Source organism: Stegodyphus dumicola, chromosome 6, assembly GCF_044657685.1.
Source record: "Stegodyphus dumicola isolate Sdum_Otavi_A_Nest chromosome 6, ASM4465768v1".
Classification (NCBI taxonomy): Eukaryota; Metazoa; Arthropoda; class Arachnida; order Araneae; family Eresidae; genus Stegodyphus; species Stegodyphus dumicola.
In genome coordinates this window covers 213,016,854-213,036,470 of record NC_140773.1, presented here as the reverse complement: position 1 = coordinate 213,036,470, position 19,617 = coordinate 213,016,854, and the positions used below count along the sequence as shown (strand labels likewise).

At 33.5% G+C, this 19,617-nt stretch overlaps 1 protein-coding gene across 1 annotated transcript in view; it reads left to right on the top strand.

Annotated features, from left to right (window-relative positions):
• LOC118195436 (beta-1,3-galactosyltransferase 5-like) overlaps positions 1–19,617 on the top strand; it is a 269,223-nt gene that overhangs the window by 113,037 nt on the left and 136,569 nt on the right. The window contains exon 2 of the mRNA XM_085819487.1: positions 3,556–3,651. The gene's annotated coding sequence lies outside the window, so the exon portion shown is untranslated. The remainder of the gene's footprint in view (positions 1–3,555; positions 3,652–19,617) is intronic.

Sequence of the window (19,617 nt, the reverse complement as noted above, 5' to 3'; positions counted from 1 at the left end):
CGGCTTCACCGCTCTCTCCAGATGAGTACGATGAGAATTGCTACTCAGACTGAATCTGCTCTCATCTGTAAAGAGTACTCGTCCCCATTCATTGTCTCTCCAATTCCGGTGTTCCCGGCACCACAGAGAACGCCTTCTCCGATGGGCAGGCATTAGAGGTACACATCGTACAGGGCGTCGTGCAAACAGACCACCACCGTGCAGTCTTCTGGCCACGGTAAAACGCGATATCGGTCGTCCAGTCGCCTGTGTCGTGTGTCTAGCGATTTCTCCCGCTGTCTGCCGCCTGTTTCTTCTGGCTTGTAAGGCAATATACCGGTCATCTTGCGGGTATGGTTCTTCGTGGACGACCACTACTAAACCCCCGGATAGCTGTTCCTGTAGTTTGAAATTGTCTCCAAAGTCGTGAAACGATGCTGTGAGCAATTCCGAACTCTGCAGCCACACTTGTCACACTGGGGTCTTCCTCCAACTTCCCAATGATTCGACCTCGGGTAAAAGCATCCAGATGTCGTCTAACAGATTGATTATTCGCCATTTCTCGCTGAGGCAGCAACTCGGCGTGATTTTAACTGCTATACGACGTGCAATCTCTTTGCCAGAAATACTGATCTTACACCGACAACATGCTTTATACTACTCAGACACTCCCCCATTACGTCTACCTGCATATCTGCGCATGTGATACCGTACATCACCTTACTTAATCTCCCGATTTGTCTTTCTGTCCGCTCTGCCTCTTCGTTCAGCTGATATGCTAATTTTTCGACTTCGTCCTTAATTTTTGCACGCCAGTGTATCTTAGTTTACATACTTGCATTAAATTTTTATATTTATATATCTTGTGTCGTTATTGCGTTATTTATATATATTACTCATGGTTTCGAACAAATGCAATGTTATTTGGAGCGTATTATTCTCTGATAAAAGGCTTTTACTTAGAAGAATAAAAATAATGTACGATCTGAGAATAAGTTTGTTTGAAGGCAATGTTTACCTACAGCTGCTTATTTTTGGCATTTAATGAAATTTATTTCTTTCCCTTATTGTGCGTAAAAAGCGCAAGAATTCCCTTTTAGGCCGTGCATCAAGGTTACGCTTTGAAAAACGAAATTGTTTGTACAATGTTGTTTCCTTTTTCATCGGTAATTCATGTTAATCCTTAGACTGCTTTTTTTTTCAAATGTTCTTCTTTGTACATAATCTTGAAATTAAGAATGGTTCTTCGAACTCCAGAGCAGAATTATTTCCGCAGTTGCTCAAGTTTCTGTAATATGACAAATCACCCCCAAATGAACCCTGTGCCTTAATGTGAAATTGGTGTAATTCTCATTGTTCTCGTAATCCCGACCAATGGAGCATTTGACTTTTTCTCTTCGGCTGTTATATGTCAGGTACGAAACGTGACTGATGATAGAAGAATTTGAATTGATAACTGTACGCAAAAATTGTTCGTTTAAAGGTGGTGGTGGTGGTGGTGCATTCAATTATGGCAAAGCACACTAAGGCTATCTGCCTAAGGGGAGGGATGCCTTCGTGGAGGACTTTCTAAGGGAAACTGGCTCGTATACACGTTACACATGGGGAAAATCACGAAAACACCCATGCAGACAGCCCGTTCGCGGGATTCGAACCTCGGACCGAACTACCAGTGTTCAGCGACTTTACCGCTCGGCCTCTGGTTGGTCTTGTTCGTTTAAAAAGCTTGTGGATTCGTAAAAGGTTACCGAACTACCAGTGTTCAGCGACTTTACCGCTCGGCCTCTGGTTGGTCTTGTTCGTTTAAAAAGCTTGTGGATTCGTAAAAGGTTCTATCTCCTTCCTGCCCCACCCCCCTTATATTTATTTTTTATTTTCTTACAATTTTTTAGCACAAAGAGTATTAGCCTAGAAGGGCTATTAATTTCATTTTGGCATTTTGCGTTGATTCACTGTAAATGTCAGTTCACTTTTCAAATTGTTGCCACCAAATATTGCAGCCCTGTGTTATGTTTAAAGAAATTAAATAATGAAGAATCTGCATAAATGTATATATGTTTTTCGTATTCTGATAAAATGACGGTACCTATAGCCATCAAATTATGAATAAAATACAAGAATCAAGGAATTACGAACAAGAATAAATTTTTAGCAAATTATGTTTAGGAAGCTTCTGAAATTAGCATCTGGTAGCATATTTTTCGGTATAAACATCTTTCATCCTTTTGAGCCCCATTACCTCCTCCTTGCGATTTCTCTCTTCTCACGTGCTCGACTACAATTACTCAACAAAGCCTCCGGAGTCGCCTTATTCATTATGCAGTCTTAAAGATCTCAGTGGCCTTGCTTCGCTGTCTCTTAACCACCGTCTCATTTCCCGCCAAAGCCGTGCCACGTGCTCACCGCAGTGCTAAACGAGTTCTTCTCACCTCAATCTTTGGAATAATTTGAGCGAATTCTTTGCTTTTATTGATTTTTCGACTTCTTGAGACGCGAGTCTGCTTCGTGACTTGATTTCTGAAGTGCCACTTTGAAATTGGTTTTCAATCTTCTCTTCGGTTGGGCGTGACGATAAATTTAAGGCTCGCATGCGAAATAAGCGCACCTTGTGCACGTAATTTTCAGAAAACAGGAAATTTCTTCCTAGCTGCTTTACATCTCGCCATATTAACCATTGATTTATATTAGCATTATAGGTTTAGGTAGACTTCTTATTTAGGAGCATGATAACATCAAGGACATACGTTTCGCAACGAATTAAAGCCCTACAAAAAGAAAGAAAAATAATTAAAAAAAAGTTTGAAAGCTTTCAGATTTTACATTACGCGAAAAGGGACTTTTTTTTAACGTTTTATGTGTTCCCTTTCTTTATTAAATATTATGTTCTTCGCACTTAAACCATAAAATTCAGTTCAATACCAATATCGCAAACTAATTTTAAAATGAGCATATCTTAAAATTTCCGATATACAGTCTCGCGCGCTAGAGATAGAAATTTTTTGTTTTTTCCCCCACACAGTGCTGCCATTGCTCGCTTTGAAATCGTTGAGTTTCTTAATTAAAAACTCATGAATGTTTTACAAAATATGAAATAGGTAATAAACAAATTCGAAATTTGGGCTTCCAGATACCTATAATCGGTTGGAAACGTACGTTATTCAAAATTTGATGGCTCTAGGTACCGTTGTTTTATCACAATGCGAGAAACATACATACATTTATGCAGATTCTTCATTATTTAATTTTTTTAAATATACTACAGGGCCATAATATTTGGTGTCAACAATTTGAAAAGTGAAACAACGCTTGTAGTGAATCAATGCAAAATGAAAAAACGAAATTAATAGTTCTTCTGGACAAATTGATACTTTGGACCCAATTGTAAAAGTGTTTAAAAGAGATGATTGATTTTAATTTTTAAATTGATTAATGAAGAAAGCTTTGTTTTGCAGTTTTTTGAAATTTAAAGTAAAACCACTTATACATGTACTATACTAGGGATAAATATTAATGTTTTATTAAATAAAGTTTCTGTTAATCTATTATTTATGTATTATTTTTGTGTTATCTTTTTAGGAATACAACATACTGAGCATGATGTTTCCAGATGCAAGTACATGTGTTTGCATTTTCTGTTGAATCAAGACAGCTACGCAACTTTGATGCTGAAGTGTAAGTTAACATTTGATTCTTTTTCTGTTGAATTTTTTTTAGCTTCTTTTTAAATGTTCTAGGAAGTAATAATTATTCATTAATGGTTTCAGTTTTGAAACGAGGTACGACAAAACTAGATACCTGAAAATATGTTTCATTGTATGTTATGAAAAGTCAGCACTTCTGAATTCAGAATTTCAGTATTTTTTATGTTAGGTTAATGTAGTGAACAGAACTTTGTTTACAGAATATTTCTGATATTCGAGTTAATAATACGTAAATAGTTGCCTAGCTATCGTTTGAATTGTGTAATAGTTTTTATAATTTTTAAGCGGCAAATAAACTCTCTTTTAGAATTTAACTTTTTTATAGGCATTCTCATCCTTGTCAGAAATTATATTTTATCAAAGTATTTACCAAAATCGTTATAAATGATTAGTTAAAGGTTCTTAAGTGATTGTATCTATTAAAATCATTTTGGTTTATTTTGGGTGACTAAAAGAGTTCAATTATACTCATTCACACAAGGAGTAATGGATTTACTTTTCTATTTTTTGTGCAAATAATAAATTCAACAGTGTGACACAGGCCACACATAGAAAGACATTGTGTATCTAAGTTGTCTTTGGATTAATTAAAAGTTATGGATAAAATTATAAAAATGGATTAGAGCAGAAAGTCATTAAAAAACCGAAATTACAGTTCAAAATTAAATAGAAGCAGGGGGATCCATTTTTTCTTGTAAAACATTTTTAATACACCTTAACAGCGACGACGAATGAAATTTATTTTTCTGAAATTTCATTATTTTTGTTTAAGTCAAATACGAAACATAGTTTTTACAACGTACGAGTATTCGTGCTTTCCTGTTACGCTTCCGCATATTACTTGACTGCATTTGCGCAGTTTTCAGTTATGTAAAGAAAAATAAGTGTATCAAATACTGGTGAAACTTGAAGAACAGAGATAATTATTTTATGTTTCCAAACTGATTGAGTAGTGAGAAAGGATTATTTGGATCACGGCAAAAAGGATACTAAGGTTATCTGCAGCAAAGAAGGGGAATTTTCGTGGAGGACTTTTGAGAGAAATACTTGAGGATGCCGACGAAAATTCCCAATCAGCTGTTCCGTTTGCCCGGATTAGACTCAGTATCGAACTACTGTTCAGCTGTTATACTTACTCGGTCACTGGTGGGCCGGGGGGGGGAGAAGACGTAGAAGAGATTTTATAGGTAAAAAAATTCTCATGCATCCAATTAGTTTATTGGCATGCATAGTTAAAGTCTTACTACTTTAAAATGGCACTTCTAAGATCTTGGCGAACCTCATTACATTTACGATTGTAACATGTGTCGTCATCATCGCATAGATTCAATTAGGACATTTTAGCAAATTAGAGGATTCAAACTTTTTTTGCAGCAGTCGTAACCATGGCTATACGTCATGGTTTAGGGAGTGAAATGTACTTGAAGTGCCTGCTCTAAAGGAATAGACTACAACGAGGGGCGTCTGAGGCATGGAAGTCGTTTCTTATTAGTCCGATGGGGCGTTAGACTCAAAGAGCTGTTAGTCTCAAAACGGCATTTTGCGTCGGCTCACTTTTCAAACTGTTGCCACTGAATATTAACGCCATGTGTTATATTTAAAGAAACTAAATAACGAAGAATCTGCACGAGTGCAAGAATGTTTCTCGCATTGTGAAAAAACAACGGTACCTAGAGCCATCGAATTATGAATAATGTAGTCCTCGAAACGAACATGGACACTTGGAAGCTTGAATTTCGAATTTGTTTTATTATCTATTTCAAATCTATTAAAACTTTAACGAATTTTTGATTAACAAACTCAACGATTTCAAAGCGAGCAATGACAACACTCTACGGATAAAAAACATTTTAGCGCGCGAAACTGTATATCGGAAAAGATATGCTATTTTTAAATATTTTGTGATATTGCTGTTGAATTGAATTTTATGTGGTTTAAGTGTGAACAACATTATAATTAATTAATAAAGGTAACGTTAAAAAAGCCTTTTTCGCCGTAATGTAAACTGTAAAAGCTTTCAGATTTTCTTTACTCCCCCCTTTAGTTTTTTAATTTTAGTTCTTCAGAAACTGAGACTGCAAGAGTTTTTTTTAAATAAGACAGCTTACAAATTTTACAAACCAATTCATTTCCAACTGAGCGCAATCGATTTTTTTATTACACAGATTTATGTTAACTAATCCATTTGCGACTGTTAGTTACACGGAAATTTGAAATTAGTTTTACAGTTTAAAATTTAAAATAAATGAATCGTTTTAAATAAATGACGACAGATTTTTACATTAAAAAATATAAGCAACTTTTCAGTTACTTATTGAATTTACTAAAGGCCGACCAGACGGGGAAGTGGTTAGTGATTCTGACTGCCCTACCGAAGGTCCCAGGTTCGAATACCGGTGAAGGCATGAATGTAAATTGCCCGTCCCTTCATATGAGGTAACGATGGCCCACCTATAAGGTGCCTCCATAATGACCAGCGCTTCTGGCCTTAGTGGTGGTTAACGCCTATAATGGCCACCATTAGGGGGGGATACTAAAGAAAGTGTTAGTAATTAGTTGCTTATATTTATATAGCTTCCAAGCAACGACGTTTCAAACTGTGCCTGATGACATCTTGCCATTTTTCTACTTTTAGAACTTATTTCAAATGATATTCGTTTAATATTTCTGTGCTTCTGTTTCGAGTTATCAAATTTGTATGACGACTGGGTAAGGATGTGTGTCGTTTACAGCGTGAAGGTAAAAAGTAGCTATATTTTTGAGCCCAACTCTAACACTTTCTTCAAGATTTCTTGCACTACATCTAAATAAAAGAAACAGATAGCCTTCATGTACTTTACTGTATACAAATAGAAATGAATGCAGTCATTATTCTATTCCGGAATATCTACTGTTTTTAATCACTCTACAGCGACCATACAAAAAATTAGATTTTTAGGTTTACAAAAATTCTTCAAGCATGGTAGTGAATCTGTTTTCATGAAATTTTGTAGTTTGCTGTAAGAAACTATCCGTCGCTGTGGATTTTAAAAACAGTTTCGAATTGTATATCTGAGGAAAATAAAGGATTAGTTTCCAATTAAGGGTATATTTAATTATATGAATAATGTTAAGCACACCAGGGCTCTCTACTTAAGGAATGCCTTCGTGGAGATTTTCCTAAGGGGAACTAACTGGGTCACACAGTAAAACCAACCAGCCCTTTCTCTTCGGATCCAATCCATTTCGAATTCCGAGCATTCAGCGGTCTTATCACTCGATCACTAGTGGGGTCAGATTAAGAGCACGATCTTGGCTTTTGCTTGTTGGCGAAATTTGGGTATTATTCGATACATTTTCGTTTAATATTGAAGCAAGTTATCATATTTTACTGACCATCACAATTATTGACAAATAAATATTTTCCCAAAAACTTTGTGCCTCAGTTGAAATTTAGCCAAATAAAGAGTGTAGTCATCCCCCCCCCCTCCGAATCATCTGTAGACAGAAGAGAAACATGCTAATCTGAATTTTTAAATTTTAAGCCGAATATAGTCTTAGGTTGGGTTTAATTTATATATACGTATATATATAAGCTATAAGCATCGAAAAGTCTGACAGATTCCCTGTCCTTCAAAGGCTGAAATATTCAGCTTCATTTTGTTAAAATTGCTTCTCCTAAATGGATAAAAAGAACCCACCAGCGGTCGAGCGGTAAAACCTGTGAACACTAGTAGTTCGACGTGGGTTTGATTGCAGGCGAACGGCTGCATGGGCGTTTCCGTGTTTTTCTCCATTTGTAAAAAACCCACCAGCGGCTGAACAGTAAAATCACTGAACACTTAGTTCAACCTAGTTTTGAATCCTGGTGAATGGGCTGGCTGTATGGGCGTTTTCGTAGTTTGCCCCATGTGTAACGTGTATACAAAACGATTTTCCTAAGAAAATCTTCCAGGAAGGTGCCCTTTCCCTTAGGCAGATAGCTCTAGTGTGTTTTGCTATAAAAAACGAAACGCAACCGCACTATGTGTAAAATGGATACAAGCCAGTCTTCCCTACCTAGTCCTTCATGAAGACACCTCCTTCTTCTTAGGGAAGATAGTTTTCGTGTGCTTTGCCATAATCAAATGAACCAAACTGAACTTAAATGGATGATATAAGCCAGCATTTGTCCAAGAAATAAATCATCAATAAGATTAACGAAAACACAGCACTAGCAGTGAGCTCAAAAAAACAGCAAGAAAATTCTGAAAATTGCAGATACTTTGAAGCACTAATAGATGGAAAGAAGCGAATAAACATTATTCAAAAGCCATCAAATGTCATACAGATTTGCCGCTATTTATTCATCTTTGTGTTACACAAATTATAGGGTATGAATGGTAATTTTTTTTTTTTCTTGTACTTATATAATAGTAAACTTTTTAAAATACAGTTTCAAAACTACTGATTTGAAAAGGAAAAAAGCCATTCGTCATTTACATTCACAGAAATTGGTAGTTTAAATTATCTTGTTGCCATACAAAAAATGGTAATAAGAAGCACGATTATAGACTACCTAATTGAAGTTCTGTACTCTGCCCACCTCACGTGACATCGGGCGTCCTTGCTCATTCGAAGTTCGTGTCTGCACGCGACGCGCACGAGCACAGCATAAGCAATTTCATGTTTTCCATTTTTTCGAAAGGGGCGTAATTCTTCAAGTTTTGCCTTTGGAGCGGGAGGGAGTGCTGAATGAGTTAAGGCAGTTCTTGGCAGTAACCCTAAAGATAATGTCATGCTAGGTATTTCGTGTCGAATTCACTCCATAGATTTCTAACTCCGGTTTAATTGTATTTGTGGAAAGATTTTTACCACTGTATAATTAGTCATTTTATGACTCTGACAATTTTAATCTAATAAAATTTTCCGCTAGTATTCAAATTAAGACTTCTGTATTGGAGATCTAAACTGTAATTCACGTGTCTTATCAAGGTTTAAAAATATAAGGAAAGTTTTAGAGCTTTTACTTGGTTTCATTAAAGCTTTTGTCATATATATAACTTTTTCGAGCAAGCAACTGTTTGCACTGGATTTCGACTATGGCAAAGCGTTTGAGGTCTATTGCATATAAAAATATTTCACAGAGGAATTTTTAGGGGAAGTGGCTTGTATTCACGTAAACTACGAAAATTTCCATACAACCATTTGTTTCGTGGGACTTAAACATGTGACGAAATGCCAGTGTTCCGCGTTCTTACCATTTAAGCGCTTTTAAACAACTTTTAAGAAACAATTTTCTACTATATTTAGCTTCTGAGAGAAAGATATATATTTGTTTTTCTTCCGCTGAAAAACTTAGGAGATTGCATAATATTTAAGCCATTCAATCATCACTTTCAAGATTTTCGTTATTATCAATCCAAAACATACAAATCTTGTAGCTCAAAACAGTTTTCCTTTAAATAGCTTTCCCTAATGGAATCAGCAGTGGCCGTTTGTTGCTCCTGGTGACAGACACATTAGGTTGTTTCCAAAATGTTGTATGTGGTAAGCTTTTAAATGAGATAATAAAATTCTATGAAAAATCTTATTTATATTTTAGCAATGAAACTATTGACACGTTACTCAAACGTTACTTAAGACACGTTACTTAAGAGCAGAAGAATGTTTGAAACCCCGATATAAAACAATTACACTCTATAACATAAAAAGTGAAGCACAGAGAAGTATCCAAAAGAGACATCGTACACATGTTTGTTAATAGCGATTAACAAAAACGGGTTTGTATAGTTCTGTGAATTATAAAATAAAATGACATTCGAAGACGATAAAAGAAAAATGAAGTTGGATAAAGGAACAACATATTTATGCTTTTCTAAATGGCAGAAGAGTGTTCTAAGGATTTGATGGGGGGGGGAGGAGAAATAAATAACGAGGAGTTTTTGATTCAGAATGATGGAGTAGTTATTTGCGTTTTCAGAAGTCTAAAAAAAATTTATTAATGTTATCAAAGCTGAATTTTTATTGAGAAGGACCTAGGTCTCACTTTATTTTAATAATGTGCGGAAAGCTAAATTTCATCTTTATATGCATTGAAAAGAAACAAGAAATTTTGCTTGATTTTATCCACAAATAAATTCGTAAATTCTAGATCTTTAAAATAGCTTCTTAACTTTTATTGAAGATTTTTAAAAATTATTTACTGCGAAGAAACTTAAATCTCAGATGTATGATTTGATTCACGTACCTTGTTATGTACTAATTTTATTAATTTTATACTTTTAATGATGATGATTGGTAAACGTAAATTTCCCTTCACAATTCTAAAAATAAGTAACCTCTGTTTGCACCGCGTCATTTCGAGAGGACGATTTCGAGATTTCATAATTCTGGTGATGTAAATGGAACTAAAGCAGCCAATAATAATTTTACAGTATTAACTATCCAATTAAAATGCATTGAGAACCAAAACTAACTCAATCTGAATTAATTTCACCCCGAGCATAACGCACTTGCTTTCTACGCTTTGGCTTAGCTGGACTGCTGTCTGTCTGCTCCTGCTATCTTACTGCAAATTTATCTAAAATGTAAGCTTTTTGGAATAGGCACTTTTTATGTGCCAACTTGTTTGTGGCCGCAACATATTTGCTGAAATAGAAAATGAAGATTTAATCTGCCAATTTCCTATTCATTATGGATCAACATTTCTAGTCATCAAAATTCGTACTGGTCATTCACTTTTGATTTTATTTTTATCACACACATATATATATATATATATATGAGAAATTGTACTATTTTTATGCGATAAATATTTTATGTTAATAAACTAAAACGAAAATTTAAATTTAATGCATATTCAACTTGGAATAAAGAGTTGGTAATAAATTAATTGTATCACAAAAGCAATACACCATTATGAAAATAGTAAACGAATGTGAAACAAATAAAAATCGTGTCTAGTATTGAAATTCAATAAAAAAATTGAGACTTGACTGTAAAAATTAAAGGCAATAAAAGAAGAAGTTACGTCTTCTTCAGGAGGCTGGTATATCACGAAAAGTAAACGGATCATCTGTTTTCTGACCTGACACAAATTTAGTAAATTTAAAATTTCGATAAACTACAAAACCTTTAGCTTTATGAGTTCAACACGTATAAGCTGGAATGAGACAAGTTTATTACCTAAATTCATACCAAGCGAAATCCGTTATGATGCAGAAATGTAAAATCAGTCTCAGTACCATCCATTTGATTTAAATAAATGTAATTCATGTCAAATAAAATAATTCATGAAACAAAAATACTAAAGATAAGATAGTAGAAACTGCAGTTTATATCAATTAAACTATTCGTTCTAGAACAAGTGTTTTGACCAGTAATTAAAGTTAAATAGTGAAATAAATATTGAAATAAAAAATTGTGTCAATAATTAATAATTCGAGTAAATTACGTAAGGTGAAAAAACTATACAAGAACCTGTGAACAAAATTTAAATTATAGGTATCTGCAGAACTGGAATATGCTAACTCTAACATGTACACTGATGCAAGAGAACTTTAAGCGAAGATATTAAGAGGTAATTATTTTAACGAAAGTAATCTTTCATGTACGAAAACTTACTTGAGACTTTTACCTCTGATTTTCAGCAATCTTGAGGCTTATCGTTTTAATTCGTGTTAGTCAGACGATCAAGTGATTCAAATGATTCAGGTAGTTGAAATATTTTTTGAATGCTAAATGCAATGATAATATTTTATTTTTTTTAAATAAAAAGCAAGAAAATGAAATAAGTTGTTTTTGTTACAAAGTACAGAATCTCACTCAAGAGGGCTGCCTTGAGACTGAGAAACTGAAGTAAGCCCTTTTTGTTAATAAAAGACAGAGATTGCTAACCTTTGGGGATTTGTTGTGGTAGCAAAACGTTTTTAAAAATGCATGTTTCCTTAAAAAAATTCTGTTGAAATATGCATAAGAAATCAAACCAAAATGTGGTTTATATACCGAGACATATAGAAAAATATTAGGCGTCGGTACCATGGAGGAGAATGTGTGAAGCTTACTCAGCGTGAGGTCTAAACTTCATTCGAAAGAAAGGAATAAGCAAAGTTTGTAGATGTAAAACATATTTGTGTGTACTCTCGGTTGGATATTGGATAGTTTGAAAAGATAGATAAGCAGATGTAAGATTGCAACATAAACGAAGTAGACCTTCAAAGCTAAATGTAGTTTATGAAGTATAGACTGCTTCAAATCGATTTATATATTTTTTGATAAATTCTTTCTGTAACTAAGATTTTGAACATAATTTAATAATAACGCTTAACATAATTAACATTTTTCACAAACAAGTGTCGTTTAGTTACTGGTAGGCCAAACGCAAAAAAGCTTCGAATGCCCCAAAAGGCTAAATCTAAGTGCATCAAGGAAATTTCATTGCATGTACCTGGAACATTAAAGTAATTTATTTTATCAAAGCCACTATATACGACTGCAGTTTCTTTTTATTAAAAGATTATCCGAATCATTCATTTTGAGCGGAAATTACACCATTAAAGCCTCGAGTGATGAACATTTTGAAAGCGAGCAGTGACATAATTTTCCAGTTACTTCAGCTTTGTGGTGGGAGAATTTCTCAGTGCACGATGAAACTTGACCGCTCTTGATCTCTGCAGTGGAAATTAACCGGAAAACAATTTCCTCCCCCCTCCCACTACCGTTTACTTCTTTTAGAAAGCGAATGCTTTTGTTCTTTTTGCATAAAAGGATTCATCCATGTGTGAATGTGTGAAACCCTTTGTTTCTATTCTTTTAATCTGTGACTGAGTTCTGTTGTGCATTCAAAAGAAAACATATTTGGATAACATTTCAGATATTTATTTGACTAAACTCTGAGATGACTTTTCATTAAACGAGTGATTTTATTTTTCACCTTTTAGCTAAAAATCAAGTATCTGTATTTGTGCATTTGAGGGCAGGGGGTATTTTTTAATAACTCGAAAGTTTTTTTTTTCCCATGTTGAAGGCGAATAATTTTTTGACTGTAACTTCACTAAATGTAATTTATTTCATGGTCTGCTTTATATAAATCTGGAACAAATGTTTTATTTTTGTCTGTAATTAATTAAAAAAACTATTCAATGCCTATAAACATGATCGTAGATAAAGAGATGAGGTACTTTAGACCATGAAATTTTAAATCTAATAAATGTTGCTTTGTTCCAATTAAGGCCTCGTCGTAATTTTATTCCAATTCATTACAAAGATTGATTAAGAAGTAAAAGGAAATATCTTCGCGTTTGCGAAAATTAAATATGTGCTAGGAAAAAAAAATTTTATGCGTGCACTGTGTGTGTAAAGTTTCCGCGCAGAATTTTTCTTCTCCATTCCCGCGAACTGACACAATCGTAGTCAATAACAATGATTAATGAAAACATCTATATAAAATTTCTGTTTTTAAAATATTGTTTTAACAAAGAAAAGTTAAATTGATATATATTGTTGAATCTTATGCATTTAGATAGTGTTTAGAGAGAAAAGAGTAAGCTTTAGAGAGTAAAGCTTTTTAAGGGTACAAAGACCGGACAATTAAGAGCGGTAAAATTTTTTTTTACATACAGTTTTCATCAAGTACTTCACTGAAAAGAAAATCGGAGCAGTTTTCTACTTCCTTACTTTCTAGATTTGGGATATGCGTCCGCGTACTTTTCAAAGCACCCTTTAGAGAGTGTTTCAAGTACTCAGAGAAATAAATGCAAGGACTTAGCGTATAACAAGCAATGGGAGAATATCCCAATGCTTGTTATCTGAGGCTATTCAGAAACTCTATAAACATAAGAGATATCTAGCATTTGAAGGAATGTTTGCCGAATTTGATTTGATATAGTAGTTGTATTTTGACAAGGCACTAGAGGGCTCTCTGCTTAAAAGGAGGGATGCCTTAGTGAAGGACCTTATTAAGGGAAACTGACTCGTATTCACATTACTCATGGAGGAGGCCAGGGAAACTCCCATGTAGACGCTCATTTGTCCTAATTTCAACCAGATTAGCAATTTTGCTGCTCATCTGCTAATATCCTGGAATTTATGCCGAAATTTAAACGTTGTTATAACAAAGCATTCTGCCCTAACGTTGATTCTTTTTGGTAATTATTTCCTTAAGTATCGGCAAAGCCTCTCTCTCTCTCTCTCTCTCTTTTTTTAAGATATACATTTTTTATGCATTCTGTTCTAAAATTTTGTAGCTATATTGCTTACTAAATCTTAAGAATAAATTTATAAAAACAAGAAGATAGAATTTATGCATACAAATTAGCCGTAATGAAAAATAATTTTAAAATTGATTCATAGTGTATTTTGTCAAATAACACTTTCCAGTAATTAGAAGAACTAGTAATAAAAATTGAAATAAAAGTGTAACTAATTATACATTTACTTATTTATTTATTATTTTTTTTTTGGCAAGTATAATCTTTGTTAATAATAAATAAATAAATAACCAAATAAAATAACCAAATTAAATAGAAGGGGCTACTGCACCTTAAAATTAGAATTCTGATCTTTAAATTAAAATTAGCATTTTGATATTCTTTATCTTACATATGATATTCTTTATCTTATATATATAAATACATTTTTTACAATATTTGACTTAAATGTACATAAATTTTTGTGACTAATCGTAAATTATTCAGGTTTATGTTAACGTAGTTTTATTTTAAAACTTCATGCAATGTCAACCGGTAGACAAATACCTTTTACATTTTTCATTCCTGTGAGCAAATGACAATGATAAAAAAAGAGAAACCATTTTAATAATACTATCGATGAATTTTTTTTATTTCAATAATTGACATTTTTACCTTTTATCTTCTTATAATTGGAAGTCCCTTTTGTTAATTGCTCAAGAAGCTGCATGTAACATCATTTTATTTTATTCTGTATTTTGTAATTTTATGTTTTTCAAATTGAAACTGAAACAGCTTTTATTTTGGGCAATATTGTTAATTTAAAATTTTTGTAATTTTCATCCATAACAAAAGTTTAAAAAAAAAAATTAAATACACTTTCCTGGCGGTTGATTTTCTTACTTTAACAATTTAACTGAAATAAAATTTCCTCTGCTGGCATTCAGATTCAATTGTGTTAAACTATGCTACACGCTTGGAATAAGAACAATGAAGCCAAATTGAATTTAATGATATCAATTTAATCCACGCTTTCAGGCGTAAGAATGCAGGAACAGTCGTACAACAGCGGCACTTTTAAAGATACTGTATGATAGTTAAGTCTTGTTACGGTTTTCCCAACCCCCATTTAGGCAGCTTAGAGAAAATAACGCGCAATACCCGTACCACATGTGATTCTCAAGGCACATACCTTTGATCTTAACCTTTAAAGTAATGCTGATCATTAGGATCTGTAAGATGTTTTGAATTGCTTAGAAATGGTCTTCAAAACAATGCGCCATTCGTATGTGTGGAACTGGCGCTACTTTTTAAAATGATTTAAATTTTTAAAATACACGTCAGCAAGCTGGTGCAGAATTTTGGACTATGCGTTATCTGTAACTTTAACAGATGTAACTATTAAAGCCGATTTTTGAATTTATCCTTAGGTTTCTTAATTGCCATACTGTTAATCTGAAAAGATGTTAAGAAATGCTGATATGTAAGCAGTCATAACCTGGTCTGATAATAGATGTTAATGCAGACTGCCTAGTGAGAAGAGTTACGAAAGTTTATCCAAACCAACACACTATACAATAAAAAACATATAACAAAATCTGAAAGGTTTAAAGGTTTACGACCAAAGGGGTGTTTTTTTAACATTTCATGTGTTACCTTTATTTATTAAATATCATGTTCTTCGCACTTAATTCAGTTTAATAGCAATATCGCAAACAATTTTAAATTGAGCATATCTTTAGAATTTCCGATGCACCGTCTCGCGCGCTGGAGATAAAAATGTTTTTTCTGTACAACGTTGCCATTGCTCGCTTTGAAATCGTTGAGTTTGTTAACAAAAATTCGTTAAAATTTTACAAAATATGAAATCGATAATAAAAGAAATTCCAAATTTCAAATTTGGGCTTCCATATACGCATATTCGGTGGAAACATTTAATATTCAAAATTTGATGACTCTAAGTACCGTTGTTTTATCACAAGCGAGAAGCATACATTTATGCAGATTCTTTATTGTTTAGTTTCTTTAAATATAATACAGGGCGATAATATTTGGTGGCAACAATTTGAAAAGTGAAACAACGCTTTTAGTGAATCAACGCAAAATGCCAAAACGGAATTAATAGTCCTGGGCAAATTGACCCTTTGGACTAATAACTAAATGTATGATTATAATTCATAAAAGATATCATCCACCAACGAACAAGTGGATTAGAGAGCGCAGCGCTGATTGTTCGACCTGGGTTCGTATCGTGCCAGACAAACTGGCTACATTACTTTTCGTTATTTTCCCTGTGTGTAATGTGAATACGAGTCTGTTTCCATTAGAAAGTCCTCTAGAAAGGAATTTCTTCCCTTAAGTAGGTAGCTTTCATCTGTTTTGCCATAATCAGGACAAACAGACATAAAAAGCGTGGTGGAAGATATTAAGATTTAAAGATTAAAGATTTATGATAGAAAAACATTTAGACCGAATTTGCTAGTTAAGCTAAACTTTAAGTAAAATTATAGCGATATGAAACAATAATTTTATTGTCAAAATTAGAGTGTAAATGCAAGTGTCTTGGAATGAATATAAATTGTGAAACGCAGATCTTTTGTAAGTAAAGCTAATACGAAATATAATAATCTTCAGAATTATGATTTTGGAATTCTGAAGAGAGTTTTTGGCAACAGAAACGCGTTTGTTGCGTTTTAAAAAATGAATATTATCATAAAATACGAGTACATAACCGATAGAAAGACTCTTAAAAATTTTAGTAGTTTCTGCATCAAGCTTTATTTCGTGAGAGAATGTTTCAATTATCGTCTGTAGAGGATACTGAAGTGGGCAGTTTAGTTTCTCTATTTCGTATTGAAGTAGGGAATTCACAGCCGGGTAATTGGATCCTTAGGCACGTGCTCTCTCATAATAATATGTTCTCATGAAAGTTATTCTTGTCAATTTTTCTTCACATGTGTTATAATAATTTTTTCTGTATAATTAAAAATAAATTTCAGAAAAATTATTCATTTATGTTAGAGAAGGTATCCCATTAATTAAAAAATCACGTCTGGGTTAAAGTAGACAGATAATAGGAAAAGTTTTCATTAATTAATAACTTCTGAAATAAAATGTATTTAAGCAAAATTTACAAGTTCTGTGTACACCTGAAAAAGAAAATGTATAAAAACATTTCAATATGAAGGAATTTAGTTCATTTTTTCCAAGCAACAACCGCTTAGTAAATAATTTTTTGTTGCCTAACAAGGGAGCAAAAACTTTTGACACTTCAGGTATATGTATGACGTCATTATTTAAATTTAATATAATATAACAGCTATCTCAATACCAATAAAAGAATTAATGTGGTAGTTGGCATTAACGAAAAATTTTCGACATCCAGTGAAATCACAGGTAGTCGCGTGCTTTCTTCAACGTCAGAATATGACCTTGTATAATAATAATATAATTTAATGTTTGGCAATGCTATTTCATTTCAAGTTTTCTAAAGCTTAAAAATTTTTTATTAACAAATTCTACGTTTTTAAAACAAGCAGTGGCAACACTTTTCGAAATAAAGTATTTTTTTCCCCAGTGCGCGAGACTGTTCCCACTCGGAAAAATGATCGTGAAAATTAGCGTTTTCAGAATTTTTAATTAATGTTTCGGCTGATTAAAGTCGTACAAAGATGAGAAGGGTCGACATGGCTTCCCACGAATTTTTGGAATCTGAGGATACCTCTTTCGAAACTCAAGTCCCCTTCCCTCGGGAGAAAATGATGTCCTAAACAAATAGACGCAAACAAATTTTAATAGTATAGATTTTCTTTATTATTTATTTATTTTCTAACTAGAAGATAAGGGATGTTGCTTAATATTGACTCGTAATGATGCCAAATAATGTCAAATGATGTATTAACAAATCATTTTAATATGAATATTCATGTCTGTGGTTTTTATTTTGATAATAAACTTGTCTGCAACTATAAATGTAGAATATAATGACGAGTTAATGAAATACTTGCTACTCTAAATACATTTATTTTAAGTGTTTTCGAGCAACGTAAAGCCTATGAGTAGTCGAGGGTTTGTATGCACAACTGTGAATATAGCTAGTTTTTAGATCAATTTATTTCAGAATTTCATTTTATAGAAGTTTAAATTGCGTTTGTTAAATTTCTAAGAAGGATTTAAAATGTAAAATGTTTGTACATTTTGAATTATATCAATTTGTTGATTTGGCTGATATGTTCTTTGGGTTTTTTTAAAGGATATATGTTTGGCATAAATTCCAGACAAACGGTTTATTTTAACGTATGACTGGCTTTTAAATTTTCATGTCCTGTATACAGTAGCATGGATTTTATAGAAAACTAAACTTTTGAGTAATAGAAATGATGGACCCAACCCTGAAACGAACTCATGTCCCGTATTCCCTCCCTTCCTTAAGATTAATTTCGCCTACCAACGGCCGAGAAATAAACGGGTAAATGATTTAAATGCGAGTCGAACTAACACACTGGTCTTTTCTTGTCCCACCCCTCCATGTGTAACGTGAATGCCAATTTCCCTTAAAACGGTTCTCCACGAAGGCATCCCTTTCCTTAGAAAAATAGCTGTTGAGTCTTTTAAGTATTCCATTCCAATGTAAAACCAATTTCAGCCTAAGTGTGAATTTTTCCTGATTTTAAATTAATTCCTGATTTCCTGATTCTAATTGGCAGGCTTCGTTTTCAATATACTAAACTGTTTTCTGTTGAATTTAACCAACCTTTAACTGTTTTGATTTTTTAGCAAGACTTAACAAGAGAAGCGTTTATGTAATTTGTATAAAGGAAAGCTGGTTTTTCTCAACAGCTACAGTTCAGTTCAGTGAACTTTTGCCTGGCTTTTTTTATTAAAGTACTCTCCGTAACGTTCGGTGCTTTAGGTGAATTTGCATCGTATAAAACGTATCTGAACTCTTGAAAGATACCCAATTGCGCAGGAAACTCTTTTAAAAGTCTGTGTTCATCGAAATAAAACAAGAAAATAAAAAAGGATAATAAAATAAAGAGGGACTAAAAAAGCCAAAGAATGATAGAACAGTCGTAAAACTGCCAAAAAAGTAGTGAAGAGTAAAATACGTCACCGGAAGAGCGCCAGCACATTTGTCGGAACCGGAAGGGGATAGCGGACATCCTTCATTGAGGAGTCGGACAATGCCTTCCATCATCCATTTTTATTTTATCTAGATAAGAGTTAAATTGACCATGTCTGGGCCTCATCTACTAACCAATGACATATATTTTATTTATTTTCTTTTGTCTTGAATAAAATAGAAGGCAGTGAAAATTTTATAACAGAGAGTTATCTAGTGTTATTTTTAAAAAAATTTATAGGTATTTTCTCCCTCATTTCTGTATGCTTTCGTGGTGTAACGGTAGCTCACTTAGCGCGAATTCGAGAGATCTAGGTTCGAGTTCCGGCGAGAGCATTGCACATTTTTCACATCATTCTGCATCAGAAAAACCTAATGCATCTACAGTGGCACCCGAACTAAAAGGTGGTGGGTGATGATTTTTCACCACCAGGATTTGGCAATTGGGTCCCCTAATCCGCAGTCGTTCTTTAAAAGGGGGCAGTATATAGGGTATTTTTTATCTTCTTTTTGCATGCCTTCGTGGTGAAACGGTAGCACATGCAGCGCGTATTCGAGAGGTCCAGGTTCGAGTCCCGGCTAGGGCATTGCTCATTTTTTATGTAATCCTGCTTCAAAGAAATCCTATTGACTCTATAGTGCTTTATGCGATAAGCTAACATACTTA